An 18,493-nucleotide genomic window follows, 5' to 3' on the forward strand; every position below is an offset into this window, starting at 1 on the left:
CTGATTTTTTATGCATTTTATATAAATTTTTTGACAGAAGGAATTTTAGTTTTTATTCTTTGAATATTCAAAATTCATTTTAAATTTACAAAAAATGTTTTTAATTATCCAAAAATTATGTATTATTTTATAAAAATTCTAAAATATTATAATCTTTTTAGGAGAATTCATATGGATAAAAATGCGTTTTTGATTATATATATTGAAATCATTTTTACTTTTTATGATGATTTCTTTTTATCTTTTGACAAATTATGGCTTGTTAGAAAATAACTTTGATGTTCCTCAAACTTAGTGTGAATGAGCCAAGTTGAAAAAGTTGAGGAAAGAACTTAAAAATTGCAAAGTTAATTGGTATGTCAAATGGAACGATATTGGGACAATAATGCTTCATATCATCAAATTACATAATTTGATGTAAGACTATTTCTTGGTTGGTGATCTAGCAAAAGCTCAGGATCAACTCTTGTTTATGGAGAATTGAGAAGTTCTTTTTCACTCAAAGGCTAAGAGTTTTGCTTATTAAAAGTTGGATAAAGAGTCATCAGATGTATGTGAAAGCACTAGGAATTTTCATGGAACGGTGAGTGCGTTCCAAGTTACATGAACCAGATTCAATCAACAAACTACCATTTCAATTAATTTGTGCCGTTGGAACTCCTAGAGTTTGATTCTACTTCCACTGTCTTTCTAAAAACCGAAAACTCTCTTCCAAGAAAACAGTTATCTGAGCAACAAACTATTTGTTCTCATTCAGGCAATAGAAATATTATTTTCTACTTTTTTGAGATATCACACAGACAAACACTCCATATCTAATATAGTATGTTTTAGTTTGATTTTAGCTGGCTATTTTGTTTAAGGTATCAAAAAGTGATTTAACTTATATTGGCCTTTTGTATTTTATCAACATGATCCAATCAAATAATTTTAAATACATATGTACTTAAGGACCGGATACATTCAATATATATAGGCCATTTAGAATTTAATTTAATTAGCATATTTGTTAATAAATTTGAATCCATCCAAAACTTATAAATAGATTACATTTTTCTCTTAAGTTTCTAAAACAAGAGAACTGCACTCTATCATCTGAGTCCGACCTGTGTTATTAGTTTATATATTTCTTAGATGATTAAGCCAATATGAGTTAGGTTTTAGAATATTTAATTAATATAAAACCATTTATCCTTTGTTTAAGGTGCAAAACATTCATCGATAAGTACCACACTACGAAAAATATCTCTATGACATTAAAAAGTTATTCCAAATAATAAATGAATCCATAAATATTCATATTCAATATGAAAAATAAATAGGGTGTTCGAATCCAAAATAGGATCACCCAAGACAAATATATTTTATCTAAAGAACATAAAACAGTCCATGATAACAGAAACATGAAATATAAAAAAATCTCTTTTTGAGGGAGTACATTCAGTGTCTCGTCCCATGACTCATCATGCTTTGCACTGAATTACACATATTCTACATTTATATACAAATATATATCTACATATTTGATTTTACAAGTCTAATTTATTTCATGTTGTTGAGATAAAAAAAAAATATGTAATGGGGAAAAAATTATATAGTGACCACATACTCATCAGTTTATTATTGTCAAGTATTTTAATGTTTTTATTGAGATTAATTTAATGAGAAAATCTAATGATTTTTCTTTATTGCTTTAATTAAATTCAGTTTGTTCGGTTTAAAATCAAACCGAACCGAATATTTTTATATTTCGATTTTACACATTGTTCGGTTCAATGTTAGGTTCTAATATTTTGATAATTTTGATACTCAGTTTTTTGGGTTCAATTCTAAACCGATACACACTTCTAATTAGATAGATATTAGAGCAAACGGTAATCTTCTATCTTACTAATAATCTAACCCATTTGTATTCGGACGGATAAATATCCGATGCATAACGAATATTTTCAACAGAATCAATATATATATATTTGATTTTTTAGTAAAGAAAAGTAGATACACACCTAGCTGAATTCCAATATCTCTTTGATTTTTATATAATGGTAATCATCCATTTTTGTAAAAGGGAGCTTTTGGATTGCAAAATCTCCTAAAGTTTGGTCCGTCACTCAAATTGAAAAATGGGGAATCTATTAAATATTTATTTCATGCATCATGATAATTAACGTATTTTTTCAACAATTCAGTTTATATATTGTAGCATAAATCACGTGTTGAACTAAATTTATTTTAAAAAAAATACTAAACTTGACATTGATTAGATGAACATGATTGCATGTTATGTGTATTCAACTTAGTTCTCATAAATATATTTTACATTTATTAATAAACTTAAAAGACTTTTAGAGACTCTCCTCCTTCTCTCTAACTTTCTTCTCATTTTTCCTTTTTTCTTTTCAGATCCCGTCCTTACCGCTATCATCACCATCACTTTCTCTATTGTAGCTCTCTAAACAGATCTAGTTAGAGGAGGAAGAAGGAAGCTTGTCTTCCTTCTTCCTCCTCCAATTTATGTTTTAGTCTTCGTTTTCGTTTCAAATTACTTTTTCTTGTTAGTTTGAAATCTATATATCTTCTTGAACTTCTATTTCCGTCAGATCTACAACTGTTCGCTATACTTCTTTCTTTTAGTCTTTTTTCGGTCTTAGCAAGAGCGGAAAAGCTTCATCTTGTCCGTAGATCTATAGATCTGCGTGGTTGCAAAAATAGAAAGGACTCAGATCCGAAAATCCATAGGAGCCTAAATGATGAAGCATGGATTACAGAGGTTTTTCAACGGGACTTGACTTACGAGAAGAATATGATTTCTATGTTTGTTGTATTTGTACCTTTTATGGTTATTATTGCTCGTTGTAGTCTTATATTGCACTTTGTAGTCATTTCTTTTCCCTTTATGGAACTTATACTAGCTATAGCCTGTATGGGTTTATTTTTGTGCTGTATGTTGTACCTTTTATGTCAATGAAATGAGATATGGCATTTTCATCAAAAAAAAAAAACTTAGTTCTCATAAATTATTTAATTCTTGATTTCTATATGCACTCGAATTAAATGTAAGATTACTTCCTTTGAATGTGAACTTTAAAAGTTATCATACAACTCGAGTGCTTCTATATAACTGAGAGATGATAAAGAAAATGGATATTGTGGGGTTTAACACTATCCGATTTCTTATTTCAAACAAAAAATACTACCCGATTTTAATGAAACTATTCAAAATTATATATATATATATATAAAATATAAGACGAAAAAATCATATCATCGTGTACCTTGATGACGCAGAGAAAACACCCTTCATCACCTATGAAGGCACATTATGGAATTATGTCATTCGGGCTCAAAAACGTGGCAGCCACTTACCAATGGAAGTTCAATGAAATGTCTGTGGAACACATCGACAAAACCATGCAGATGTATGTAGATGACATAGTGGCCATAAGCAAGTGGGAGGAAGATCACCTTAGAGACCTAGCCAATGCCTTAACAATCTTCTCATAGTATCATTTGAGACTGAACCCTGAAATGTGCATCTTTAACATTTGACAAGGTAAATTCCAAGGATATGCCATCTCCGAAAAAGGAATAGAGCCAAACCTCGACAAATTCAGCGATGTGATCGACATGGTAGCCCCGTGAAACCTGCTAGAGGTCTAGAGGCTCAATGGAATACTCATAGCCCTCAGACGCTTTGAACCCTACTTAGCGGAACGCTGCATCCCATTCTACAAACTCCTTAAAAAGACATCCCTTTCTTATGGAACCGAAGCAATTTAGGATGGAATCCTCTACTGGAAATCCATAACCCACCTATGGATGAAATGCATCTCTGAGGAAGAAGTTGGTCACTACCTAGGCGAGATTCATGAAGGGGTGTCTGGATCACAACAATGGGAAAAAGTGTTAACCAAAAGGCACTTCCTACAAAGGCTTTATTGTCTGGAGATGGCTAAGGATGCCATCACCTTGGTCAAACGTGTAACAGTTGCCAAATGTATGCTAACACCAAAAAAATTCTCAGACGTTGTCTTCAAATGAATTATCTCACTATGTCCTTTGGCTTTATGGAGAGTGGACATCTTGGGCACATTTCCGCCAGCATCCGAACAACAGAAATATGTCGTTGTGGCAATAGACCATTTCATTAAGTGGGTCGAAATGGAGGCCCTAACCATAATCTCAGCTACCAACATTATCTACTTTTTACAGAGCCACAAACTAGACCAATTTGGCATTCCACACCAATTTCTAACATATAATAGAATGATTTGATTATGCTTATTTTCAGAGCTTTTATGAACGATGGGGAATCCAATGTCGGTATATTTCGGTAGCACCCCCAAAGTAATATGATGGCATAGGTCATTAACTGAACCATTCCGTGCAAAAGTAAAGACTCGCCTTCACGAAAAGGGATGCTTTTGGGTTGACCACTTACCATCAGTCCTCTAGTCTTACAGGACCATGCCAGACTTAGCCACTAGAGAAAATCTTTTCTTCCTCACCTACATCTTGTAAACCATGCCCCCAATGGAGGTCACCTTATGATTCCACCAGGTATAGTCCTATAATAAAACCACTAGCGAACATGAGCTTAAAGATGCAACTGATCACATTCAGGAGTTTAGGCTAAATTCCTTACTATCAATCACCTCATACAAGTAGAAGGTAGACCAATATTACAATCGACACGTCCATACTCGATAGTTCAAACATCACAATCTCTAATAGGAAAAGGGAAGGTATGTCAGAATTGGGAAGACTCTTACATCGTCTCAAAAACCCTTCTGAATGAAGCCTACAAGTTATCTTCCTTAGAAAGAAATTCTCTAGACAACAATTGAAATATACAAACTCTTTGAAATATTATTAATAATAAAGGGCATATTGTGTTGATCAATTTCGTTTTATCTTCACAATAAGTTTGTGTCTTTCATTACTGACTCAAAACCTACATACCGAATGGTATCAACACCAAACGAGCATTTTACACATGCAAATGTCTAGGAAGCTAAAGCCTACACACCAAATGCTATAAGCACCAGATGAGCACTTTGCGAATACAAACGTGTGGAAGGTTAAGACCTTCGTACCAAACGCTATCAACACCTAGTGTACACCTCTAAAATGCAAGTGCCCAAAAACATAGAAATTCATTTGCCAAATGATTTTGGGGCTCTCTTCGACACCCCGCAAATGTGAGTATCCAGGACACCAAGACCAAGGGGTTAGTCAGTGAAACATCATGCACTCACCCTCAATATGCACAATAAACAAACACCAAAAGCCTCCACACCGAACGTTGACATCATCAGATGGATGCCTTATGAATCCAAGCATTTCATCTTCAAATCCTGCATATCAAATGTTATCATCACCTGGTGGACACTGATAAGCCTAAAATATACCTAAATTAGCATGCATAAATATGTCAAATTCATGTAAAATATATATTAATTATATTATTTTGCTAAGATTTCACGTTGGTATTTGTTACTTGTGTGCAAGGTGTTAATTATTTGGAAAAATCCAAATAGGAGCAAAAATGGAGTAGAAATGAGTAAGAAATCAAGTTTTCAGTGAAAGACGCGTACGAGAATCAAAAGCTGTGTTAGAGATTTGAAGCAAACAACACAAGGAAGTGAAGATAAGTCTCTGTCGCGACCGAGATTATCAAAATCTTGATCGCGACACGCGCCCAGCAGCAGCAGCGCGATTCCATCCATTCCTTCCTCTTCCCCTTGTCACGGTAGAGATTCTTGAAATCTCTACAGGGACAGCAAGCATTTTCAACATATTTTACATGTTTTAATTTCCAAACGACCCATCCTTTCATCCAGATAGAGGTGACTCTTCACCAACGGACACATCTCTTCAGCACACTTCTTCGATAATTATAAATAGATGAAGAATTCAGAATTCAATGTTGTTAAATTGTTGTTCAGTTGTTGTTCAATAGTTGATTAATTGTTGTTCAACTATTGTTCAACTATTGTTCAACTATTGTTCAAACACAAATAGTTAGAGATACGATGAATAGATTTTATTATTTACATTAGAGTTTACTCAAGTCGAGTTTATACTCTGTAGTTTGGTCGAAAGGTGCTATTTCGAGGATTCAGCGAGAAGAACCAATATTGGGGGCGACCTACGGTCTGACAAACCTACGAAGTTAAGTAAAGGATTGACAATCCGGAACTCAATGTAGTCAAATTCCAATCAAACTTCTTCTTCTCTGTTAACTTGATATGTTTCAACTCACACTAATAAATATCTTTTAGTTCAATTCCATTTTCACTATTGTTTTATTTAAAGTTGGATCTAGCGATATTCTTTAAGTAATTCTAACAGGTATTTCATGCAAAGTATTTATAAAAAGGTCTTGACATTTTTCATGCTAACTTGTTGAACACTTAAGTAAATTCGGATTTATATTTGGTCATTGCGAGAGATCGATTAATCGGATATAAACACCGAATTTGATTAAGGTTTTCAGTCTTAGGCCGAAAGGTATATATTGATTACAGTTCAATGCTTTTAAATTGAATCAATTGATAATTTGTTATATCTTTTTAAACAAATCGAAGTTATAAGTTGTGTTTTTGCTTAGTATAAATTAGCCTTGAAATGAACTTTAATCTAAATATGATTTCTATAAATTGTAATCTTAACTATAACCAAAATTAGAATTAGAAATCATTTAAACCATTAACGATTTTCTATGAACCTCGAGAAAACGAATTTAATCAAAACAATAATTTTTAATCAAATTATCAGACATTCTCTATGGGATCAATATCTTTTTATTACTACGAGCGAAACCGTGTACTTGCGGAATTCGTCCAACAGACGCCTCACGTACGCGAGTGCTCGAAAAACTAAGCATGCACACTAAAAAGTATAAGCAAATCCCCCAGATACCCCTCCAAGAAGGGGATCGAAGTCATCCTAAGGGCATACAACAATTCACAGAGCAAGAACACTAAAAACAGAAAAAAAAGATTCTGATTTATATATTAAAATACAAAATGTTCGAAATGCGACCTATGCTAGCAAAGCCAAAAGCATAAATCAAAAATTCAGTTGTTCATAACAACCCAACGATGGGGCACCTAGTCTTACACACTTAAACCAATTTGAGATCATGAATAAACTCTCGATATATCATCATTTGGTACATTCCCATCCAGTCTCAGCACTTGTTAATGTTATGACCATTGTGTTGACGATATAGGCACGCATTTCCCACATGTGTAACTACATGATTGGGGTCTAGAGGAATAGTCCCAATTAGGCCCTTGAAATAAAACTCCCGAAAAACAATACTTCAAGGATGTAAAGAGTCGCTATACGTAGGTCCAGTCCCACTCTCGTCGAAAGGAGACGAATGCTTACCTCACCTCAAGTCACCTAACCAGGATCTATATGATGGGTACGTGCATGCTCCTCATCGCACAAAATGAAAGTGGTTATGAATTCATAGACAAACTTTTCAATTCTCAAGTTTATAAAATTAAGAATATTTCACTAAGTTTGAATTAATTATGAAATTACATGACAATTGAGGATGATCATGTTGAAGAGATTTCACGTTGACTTAATTATTTAGAGAGTCTAATTTGGAATGGTTATCATAATGATTCTCCACTAGTTGAAATTATTTAAACCAAATTTTAAATCTAAAAATGTAGATGTCTAATGATTTATTTTCATACCTCATGAAGATCGGAAAATATAATTATGTGATTTTTTATTATTTTATGTTAGAGGAATCCACCTTACTTTTTCATGAAAATTGTGTGGGAAAAGGAATGCAATTATTGTGGAAGACAATAAAGTTGAAACCTTTTTACTTGTGTTTGATTTTTAGGGATGAAAATAAAAGAGAAAATCTATTTAGATAATAAAACAATATGCAGGGCTGGCTGGGCTTCTAGGCAACCTAGGCAATTGCCTAGGGCTCCTAAAAATTAGTTTGGTTAATTGGTAAAAAAGAGAGTTAGGATAAATTTGCTACATATATACGATTTTAAGTTAAAAAAAAAATTGTTAGTTTCATTTAATGTGGAGATGAGAAAGTACAAAATATTGCCATATTTTATTATTTTGGAAGGATAAAAAAAAGCCTCACTCAATTGACTAAATGCTAGTAAGTAGATCATAATCTCATCTTTTTGTGTTTGATCACAGACTTAAAAAAGAAAAGATATTCAATTGTTATCAGTTTTCTAACATTCAAAAAATTGAAAAGACAAGGTGTTTATATGCATCAGTACTTACAAATTGAGTTCTTTACAATTAAATTTCTCTACTACAAGTTCTTCTTTATATTCACTTACAATTGTGTTTAACTACAATTATTCTAATCTGGTTCTCTACAAGTTCTTCTTCATACTCATTTACAATTTTGCTCAACTATTCTAATCTGGATTGATTTTTGTTCACCGATTCATCTTATCATGTATAAAATTATTGTTCCCCATTTAATACTGTTGTGCGGAATTGATGAAAGATAAATAAACAAGCAATCGAAAAACACAGATTTACGTGGTTCACCAATGTTGTGTTGGCTAGTCCACGGGCAGAAGGAGAATAGTATTATTAGGAGGCGAAAAAATCAGATTACAATGATTAGGTTACATAATGGGGTATTTATAATACCCAAACTAACCTAATCCCACTAGGAACCCATGATCCTAATCCTACTAGGAACCCATGATCCCAATCCAATTAGGAACTCATGATCCCAATCCAACTAGGAACCCATGATCCTAATCCAACTAGGAATCTGAAACCCAATACTACTCCGAATAGGAAACAAGATATACTGATTCAAGGCATTACGACAAATCTCCACCTTGACTTGAATCCTCCTGAAAACATAACAGATGCACCCATGACAGTACCAGAAGAACAGACTTCTCCCTCTGCCTCAGAGTCGCCCCCACATGGCAACTAATAATCTCTGACGTTTAGCAAGTCCAAACAGTGTTGAAACTTGCTCTGTGGAACAGGCTTGGTAAACATGTCAGCCGGATTGTCAGTAGTGCCTACCTTCTTCACCTTGACCCTCTTCTCACTTCTCAGAAAATGATACCTCACATCTATATGCTTGGTGCTCTCATGATGAACCTGGTCCTTGGCTAAACAGATTGCACTCAAGCTGTCACAATACACTGTAGCCTGATCATGATGTAGACCAAGATCACTAACTAGTCCTTTAAGCCAAATCCCCTCCTTAGCAGCTTCAGTCAGTGCCATATACTCTGCTTCCGTAGTAGACAAAGTCACTGTAGGTTGCAAAGTAGCTTTCCAACTGACAACTGAACCGCCAAGAGTGAAAAGATAACCAGTCATAGATCTTCTACTGTCAACATCTCCAGCATAATCAGAGTCTGAAAAACCTGTCACCAAACACTCTGTATCACCTTCATAAATGAGACCAACGTCAGATGTACCTTTTAGGTACCGAAAGATCCTCTTCACAGCTTGCCAATGCTCCTTGCCAGGTTCACCCATAAACCTGCTAACAACACTAACAGACTGTGCAAGATCAGGTCTAGTGCAGACCATTGCATACATCAAGCTTCCTACTGCACTAGCATAGGGAACTCGAGACATGTACTCCTTCTCTTCAGCAGACTTAGGTGCAAAAGCAATAGACAGATGTGCACTTGCAGCACTAGGAGTATCTATGGGCTTTGCGGTAGACATGCCAAATCTTGACAGGATCTTCTGAATATAGCCCTTCTGTGCCAGAAAAAGTTTCCTTTTGCTTCTGTCCCTGTAAATCTCTATTCCCAGAATTTTTCGAGCTGCACCCAAATCCTTCATCTCGAACTCTGCGTTGAGAAGACCCTTCAACTTCTGAATGTCGTGCTTCTTCCTTGCAGCTATCAACATGTCATTCTCTTCCTCCAAATCTCCATGCAAAAAGGCTGTTTTTACATCAAGTTGCTCAAGCTCCAAATCCTGATGTGCAACTATAGCTAGCAACACTCTAATAGAGGTGTGTCTGACTACTGGTGAGAATATCTCATTATAATCCACTCCCTCTCTTTGATTGAAACCTCTAGCAACAACTCTAGCCTTATACTTGACTCCCTCTGCAGGTGATATCCCTTCCTTCATCTTGAGAACCCACTTGCAAGTAATAATCTTTCTCCGTGGAGGTGGTATGACTAAATCCCATGTTTGATTCTTATGAAGGGATTCCATCTCATCTCCCATAGCAGCAAGCCATTTCTCAGAATCGGTGCCTGAAACAGCTTCTTGGTAAGTTGATGGTTCACGAGTGTCCACCTCCTCAGCAACCTGTAGTGCATAGCCCACCATGTCCTCATACCTCTTAGGTGGCCTAACTCCAACCCTCCTTAGTCGATCTTGAGCTAAGCTACGATGTGTAGCTTTAGATGGTTGAGAAACTGATGGTGTAGACTCTGGTAGCTCTATTTCTGCTTCTAACTCTTGTTCCTTCAAGCCACTCTCACTCTGTATGACCTGAAACTCCACCTGTTTATCAATGCTATCAGTTTCTGTTGCAGTTGTAGGCTTCACAATGGGTCTAAGCACAGATTTTTCGTCAAAGACTATATTTCTACTCAAAATGACCCTTTTCTCTGATGGAGACCAGATCCTGAAGCCTTTAACTCCATCTCCATAGCCTACGAACACTCCCTTCTTGGCTCTTGGCTCTAGCTTACCCTCATTAACATGATAGTAAACTGTGCACCCAAAAGCTTTCAAATTTGAGTAATCAGCAACCTTTCCTGACCACATTTCTGTAGGCGTCTTGAGTTGTATGCCGGTGTGTGGTCCGCTGTTAATCAGATAACATGCTGTGTTCACCGCTTCACCTTTCCTTTGATTTTTGTTTAGGTGACTTTGCTATACTTTTTATAGTTTCCATATTTTGTTTGTTACTTTTGTATATTTTCTTTATTTAAATTGAAAATTGCAATTTATAACGAAGAGAAAATATGAATCTGGTTATGAAAAAATACAAGAAAAAAAGAGCTGAAGAATTTGTACAATCATAAAAAGGGGCTCTTAATAAGTTTTTGATAAAAACTACATCAACATCACATGAACCAGAAAATGATATGGTTACGGAGGAGTCTGGAAATATAGAAAACAAAGAGAGGATGATATTATACTTAAATACATCTATTTATTTTTATAGTTTTGCTTGTATATAAGGGCCCATATTTTATATTTCGCCTAAGGCCTCAAGTAGTGCCGAGCCGGCCCTGATAATATGAAAGTATAAACATACTACTTTACTCAAATATATTTTTCATTTAATTTTTTTTATATATAACCTTGCCATTAAACACATTTTTAAGCTTGACAAATGAAGTTAATAACTGTAAAATCGTTATTGCAGTACTGGAATAGATGATTAATTATAAGATATAATTTGGTTAAAGCCATTCTTTAGTCTCTCTACTTCCCTAAATTTTCTTAATTAGTCCCTCTAGATTTATCTTTAATCTATATATAATATAAAACAGTAACGATGAGGCTGAAGTGTCACTTCCTCCTTTTTTACTAATAAAAAATATAATATAGTATATAATAAATTAATTTTAATTATATTATTATATAAAAAGAATATTTTATTCGTATTATACCTAAAAGTTCTACAGAATTTAGATTAATCCCTAAATTCTCTCTAATTCTCTGCATATCTATCTATATAGGCTCGTTTGTTTTATCTACGGTTTGCTGTTGGAAAAAACTGCTTTTCCATAAAGCAGGGATTCCTTGCTTTTGTAAAAGACTGTTTTTCAGGTGTAAACAAAAGTTGAATTTACTCTGAAAGACAAGTTAAGTGAAATCTTCATTTCTACTCTTAACTCTATCACCTTGTAAGGATTTCTGTCAATTCACCACAAGTGGCCCTTTAGATATATCTCCTATTTATCAGGAGTGACAAATGCTCAATCTAACATTAACTATCCTGCAATTACTTTATGTGATACTCAATCCTGCTCTCATACACCCCATGGCCTCCCCTATAGCGGATCGTGCTCGCACAGAATCAAAGTATCACACTCCATAATCCAGAATCACTAATTAATGATTATTTGAGTCTGATGATTACTTATACCTACTACTACCAATGAGATGTACAGTTGACACTTAGATAAATTTATCCATACTGTTATCTCAAGTCGGGTCTCAATCCTAATGAACTCATTCACCAGATCCATGTAACTGTCTAGATATCTCCATATCTAAAGCTTGTGAGATCAGTTCTCTGTCTCGATAGAAAACACAGTTACATGTCAGTCTCAACAGTAACATGTCAACCTCTTTAACATATTACTTGACTTGGTTTGATTTTAAGTTTATTGGTCTATTATAAAGTATATAGTCTCACTTTATGCTTGTATGAACACTTTATAACGACTTAAAATCACACCCGACCCTAGACGACCTCAATCGGCATCGGACGTGAAATAGAAAGATCATAATCAATACTTAAGAGTCTCCAAATTATCCAACGCCATTATATTACAATTGAACTACCAAAGTTCTAACCATAATTCTCACAATAAGCAGCCAACTTCCAAACCCCGCCTAAACGGTCGGTAACCTTCTCTATATCATGTACTTTCTCACCTAAAAACATTAAAACATTTAAAAAAAGTGAGACAAAAATCTCAATAAGAAACTATCAGCTATAAAAACCAACTTTATTTAACATAGCTACATATATACATTTATAAAGGGATTTAATCCAAACCTTATAAAATATCCTCAAAACGTAAGTTCATAATATAGTCAAAGTAGTAAACCAAAACCATAAAAATATATAATCTTATATCCATTCTTGAGTTCAAAACCTTATAAAATATTGTAATCAAATAAGTGTTTTATCAAACCAACTCGTATTCAATCAAACGTAAAACCTTATATCAAAATCAATCATAACCGAAAACATAATCCAAATGAACTTAAAACATTGTATCCATCCTCGAGTTTCTCCCCTTAAGTATCAATCCATAACCACATATATAGTCGAGACGTCTCTTAACATTGCCTCTCTCATATGGTCTTACCCAACACTTCGCTGCCATACCCAATAGGTCTTCAGATTGTGTACACAGGCCATGCCCCTCACCGAACATGGTCTTCAAATATAAAACCACCGATCCGGATAACTCTCGATGGATATAAAATCATTAAATCATAACGTGCTCAAATTTCCTTTCACAATCAAATTGCAAACTATTTCATAATCATAAATCATTTGGCTTCAATTAGCCCTTTTGTGTCATAAAAATTATATTTGGACTTCAACCCAAAATAATAACAACAATAACCGCAACAGATTTCTCAATCCAAAAACAATTCGTAAGAAATCATCAAATTCATTTTGTTCAATATAGATATATTGAAACCAAAAACATATATGTATATATGTAAATCAACCAAATTAAACCTTAAATCAAAAAAATCAAGTAAAATCTGAAATTCACATAAAAGCATAATCAATAGCTTCATTTGAACCGTAATTTCATAATAAAAAGCAAAATCATGAAAAACCCAAATTTTACAAAATTCATGCATAACCCTAAAATATCAATTTCTGAAACTTCTTTGATTATATATATATCTATATACATAAAACTCAAAATATAGTTGATAGTTACTTACCTTGGCTATTAATTGAAGCAAATACACCTGTTCAATTCTCCTCTAAATTCTGTCTAAGTCGTTTCCCTCTAAATACTGCCGAAACTTAAAAACTCTTCGGTTAGGACTTAAATCTATGCATAAAAAGGCTATGTTTTAAATTTCGAATGATTCGAACGGTCGAATCTCTGTAAATCAAAGAAACGATGAAGAAACGGTGAAGAAACGGTTCAGAGAAAACTGATGATAAAAATAAAAGAAAAAGAAAAAGAAAAGAAAGAACAGATGATGATCACCGCGTATTTGAGTTTGAGATATATATATCTCAGACTTGGCGAATATCCCGTTTGATCCTTCATCTTTATATAATCTTTTAAAAATTACTCTAAACTTTTAATTTATACATAAAACCATCAAATTAACTCCAAACTTTTCCTATAGCACTAAATTAACTTCACACACCCAATAATTATCATATATACTAATATCAAAATATAAATTTTAGAAATTTAGACACGGACGTGACACTTAAATAGGATTACTTTTACTTACAAAAGATTAATGCCTTTTATATATAGTTTTAATCATACCATATCTTATTAAAACAAACGATTTAAATAAACAATTTATTTATTAATATTTATATCCTAAAACAATTATCTACATGACATAAACTCCAACAAGTTTGTCATATCAATTCGGATACATTACTTCCCAGTCATTTTGCACTAATTTCCAGCAGCCCCGAAGCTTTCAAAACGATATTTTCCTACATCCAAAATCATCCCAATACAACCATTTTACTTTTCATTTGTTGTTACATTTTTTGAGCAACCATTCAAGCTTTTTTCCCTTCGGTTTTTGCCTCAATCACTCAATACCATTTCTGCACTTTATTTGACCATTTTTACTGCAATTTCTAGCTCCAAGATTCACTCAATTTCCAGCTTAAAATCATTCATATTCCAGCCAAGTTTAGACATTGCTTCAATATTCAATCGCTTCAATTTACATTTGTTTAAACGTAATTCATTACGAAGTTAATGTATTATTTCAGTTGCAATTTTTTTTATTTCCTTTCCCATTTACCACGTGTAATCAAAATTTATTTATAAAAATCAATAAAAAAAAAGAATTGAAAATTTTCCAAAATTTTAGTGTTGTTTTAATTTTTTTTGTAGTACCATTAGATAAGCTAGTTAACCCTTTTTTTTTTTATACAGTGGAGCTAGGAACCAAGAGAGATTTTATTCAATGCATGAATCCTTTGTTTAATCTTTTTTTTTTTCTAAAAGTCAAGTTTTAAACACATAACCACAATCCACAATAAAATCAGTAGGAAATTAATTTTTTTGGCACCTCCGCACAAAACCAACACGTGTTAAGGTTGAAATTAGCATATTCTGAAAATATCTTAACATAAATTTTTCACTTTTTCGACATACTTATTTGAGAAGTTCGATGTGACATTCAAATAATGATCAAACTGGTCCATTCAAAATTTAATTTATCATTTTAAATATATTAATTATTTTATTTTTTGTGTTTTGAAAATTCAGTACATCGTTCCAAGTATTTCTCAAGTTAATTTTAATCTTTCAACTTTTGAAAACGTAAGTTTGTCCATATATTATTTTAGTATCAATATCGAATGAAATTATTAAATTTAATCTATTTAAATTTGGATAGGGGTAATATAATAAAATGCATTATTTTATCTCTATCTCTATCCCCATGGAATACAAAACATCCCGTAAAAGTTAGCGGTTATTATAGTTGTTAAATGTTAAACTATTTTTATGGGATAAAGTGCAAAAATACTTCTAATAGCGATAGTCAAGAATAATTTTACCTCTAACTTTCTAAAATGATAGCAATTTTATTACTAACACGTGCAATAAGAGCAAGTTTACCCATATCATGGCAAATTGGTGTTAATTTCTAATATCATTAAAAAACACATATTTTACATATTAGTTGGTTCTAATTTTTTTTATATTATTAAAATTTCATAATATAATTTGAAATTAATATTTTTAAATTCGATAAAATATTTGGATTTCTTATACAACTCGTACAGAACATAGTATTTTTTTTTTATTCTTTTTACGTATATTAATATGTTTGTGGTCTGTTACTGATTAGGGATAATATGACGTATGTATATAGTGGAGTAAAATTATTTTTAGTTGTCAATATTATGAGTAAGATACGTAATTGTCAATATTACGGATTTTTTTTTTATTTTATCTCCATTTTTACATTAGTAAAGGGTAAAATTCAATAACTTATAAATGGGATTTCTAAGTTGAAAGGTCATAGAAAAAGCTGACCAAAGTTGAAGGACCATGTTTGTTATTTAATCATGAATACCAATAGTCAACCAGCTGGTAGCAAGATCGAAGATTCGGTGTAGAAAAGCCTGCGGTGTGGTGTGGGCACCAGTAATATTTTGAGTCAAATACATGAATATCATAATTAATACAAAATTACAACTAAATTATATTACCAAACTTAATTCTTAATATGTCATTATTTTCTATATATTATGATTTTATGCCATGATTTAGAAGTTCTAGACTCCAATTCATAAATCATAAACCCTAGAAAATATATTATAGACCTATAATTTATAAATTTCAATTCTTAAATTATATTAAAAGTACTGATTTTACTAGTTTGATATAATCCAAACTTAAAACTTGACATAGTTGTAAATAATTTCTAGAAAATGAATTTCTGTGTAATTTTCCCTAATATTTTAGTTTTTACTGTCTCTTATTCATAAAACATGTCGTCCCACACTGCTAAAAAAACAAAAATAAAAGGGGCCCACAAAGTGACCCAACTTTTTTACCTTGAAGATAGAGTTAATTTGATCCACAAAGGGTGGTGTTATTTATGGTCCCACTCTTTCCTCACTTTAATGTATGGGAAAAGCCACAAAATGAATTTTATAATTCTAATTGATTGTAAAAGTAACAAGTCAGAAAAATTAAAAAAGAAAAGATATTAAAAAAACATTTCCTCACCATAAAATCTTAAAATCTTAAGAAATGAGAAATTATATGCTTATAGTTGCCATTATTTTATTTTTTTTTTGTTACAATGAAAGGCTTAAAAGTACAGAGGAAAAAACACAAGAAGAAAAAAACAAAAAAAAAAAGACAAAGAGCACAGAAGCAAAGCAAACAGGACCGTAAACCTCAACCTATGCTGGTATATACCTAGTCGAAGTCATTCCTCTTTGATTATTAAGGAGGATTTGCTGGAGACCTGCAGTAGGTACTTCACACTCGTGAAAACCTAAAGAAGAATTGCCTGCAAAATTCGACTTCCAATCAGCAGCCCTATTACCCTCACGGAGAGTGTGACGAAGAACCAAATTCCAATCTCGATTAAGAAACTCTGTGCACTGACACAGGATCCGAGCATGAGGGTGGTTAGTATTCAGATGGCCTTCATATAATTTAGGAAAATCTGGGAATCCAGTTCAAGGATAACCCGACGGTATCCTTTCTCCCATGCTAACTGAAGACCAAACAATAACCTGACGGTAGTTGTCATTACTTTACATGGTACGTGAAAGGAAAATATTTGTTTGTTTATTAGAAATTATTCGTATTATATGTTTCATATAATTAGGGCAAGTATATTATTTGGAATTTCTGAATTTGTAAATACTATACTAATTAGTTTTTAAAATAGAGTTTTTAAATTTGGCTTTGGTTAACTTTTAAATCATTTCATTCCATATTCTGTTGGTCATAATCTTTATATTGTCAAAAACCAATATATATATATATATATATATATATATATATATATATATATATATATATATATATATATATAACATTCATCATTTTAATGAAAAGGAAAAATACATCATAAAAATGAGGAATGAAACCGTACATAAATATAAGGTCAAACTAAATATAATATCTACAAAAGGAATAAACAAGATCATAAAAGACAAACAAAGCTATAAAAAAAACATATAAAAAACTATAAATTAAACACTACCGCAGAAAACTAGATGCATTCTAGTCTTCATCATTTAGGACATTCCGGACATTTGGATCTGAGTCATTTCTACTACAACCACATGGACTAGAGATCCGGACTGCTCAAGGATTGTCAATCCCCTGATAGTTCCAACTTAGACAATTCATAATGCTTGGCGAGTCTGACCTACAGACTGCGCTGTTTTGGTATCCATAGAGACAATTTTATCATTTGACATAGAAGAAACCATATCTGACGTAGCATTAAGCCTCGAATTTAGAGTGCTACCCGAAATATCAACCATAATACCTCATCGAGCCTCTTCCATTCGTCGCTTCCTATCTTCCTAAAGAAGAAATTCCTTCTCTCATGCCTTCTCATTCTCATCCGTTCCGAGCCCCGTAGATGGCACTACAAAACCACGTCCTCCCCATCTCAATACCCCGTCGTTGATCGTACTTGAGACTGTCATATCCCTCCACCGCTACCACTTCTCGAATCGCGAAGCCATCGCGAAACAGGTGGTGCCCCACCATGTCGGATTGGAGCACAAAGCCACTCTCCCATTCGCATCAGCCAACTTGAGTTTCATCATTAAACAGTCTTTCACAGAAACGCTCCTATGGCCTATCAAACTACACATATAACAGAAATCGCAAAGCCTCTCATACTTGAACTGTATGAGAGACACATCTGTGGCTGGTCGTTTAATCCTCTTGAACCGTTTGAGAGGCTTCCGGACATCCTAACAACCTGAATGTGCATATACAAGCGACTACCCCCCATAGCATTTTTCTCATCGAATTCGAGGAAATCGCCAATGAAATTCCCTATTTGC

This window comes from Euphorbia lathyris, chromosome 5 (genome assembly GCF_963576675.1).
Source record: "Euphorbia lathyris chromosome 5, ddEupLath1.1, whole genome shotgun sequence".
Classification (NCBI taxonomy): domain Eukaryota; kingdom Viridiplantae; phylum Streptophyta; class Magnoliopsida; order Malpighiales; family Euphorbiaceae; genus Euphorbia; species Euphorbia lathyris.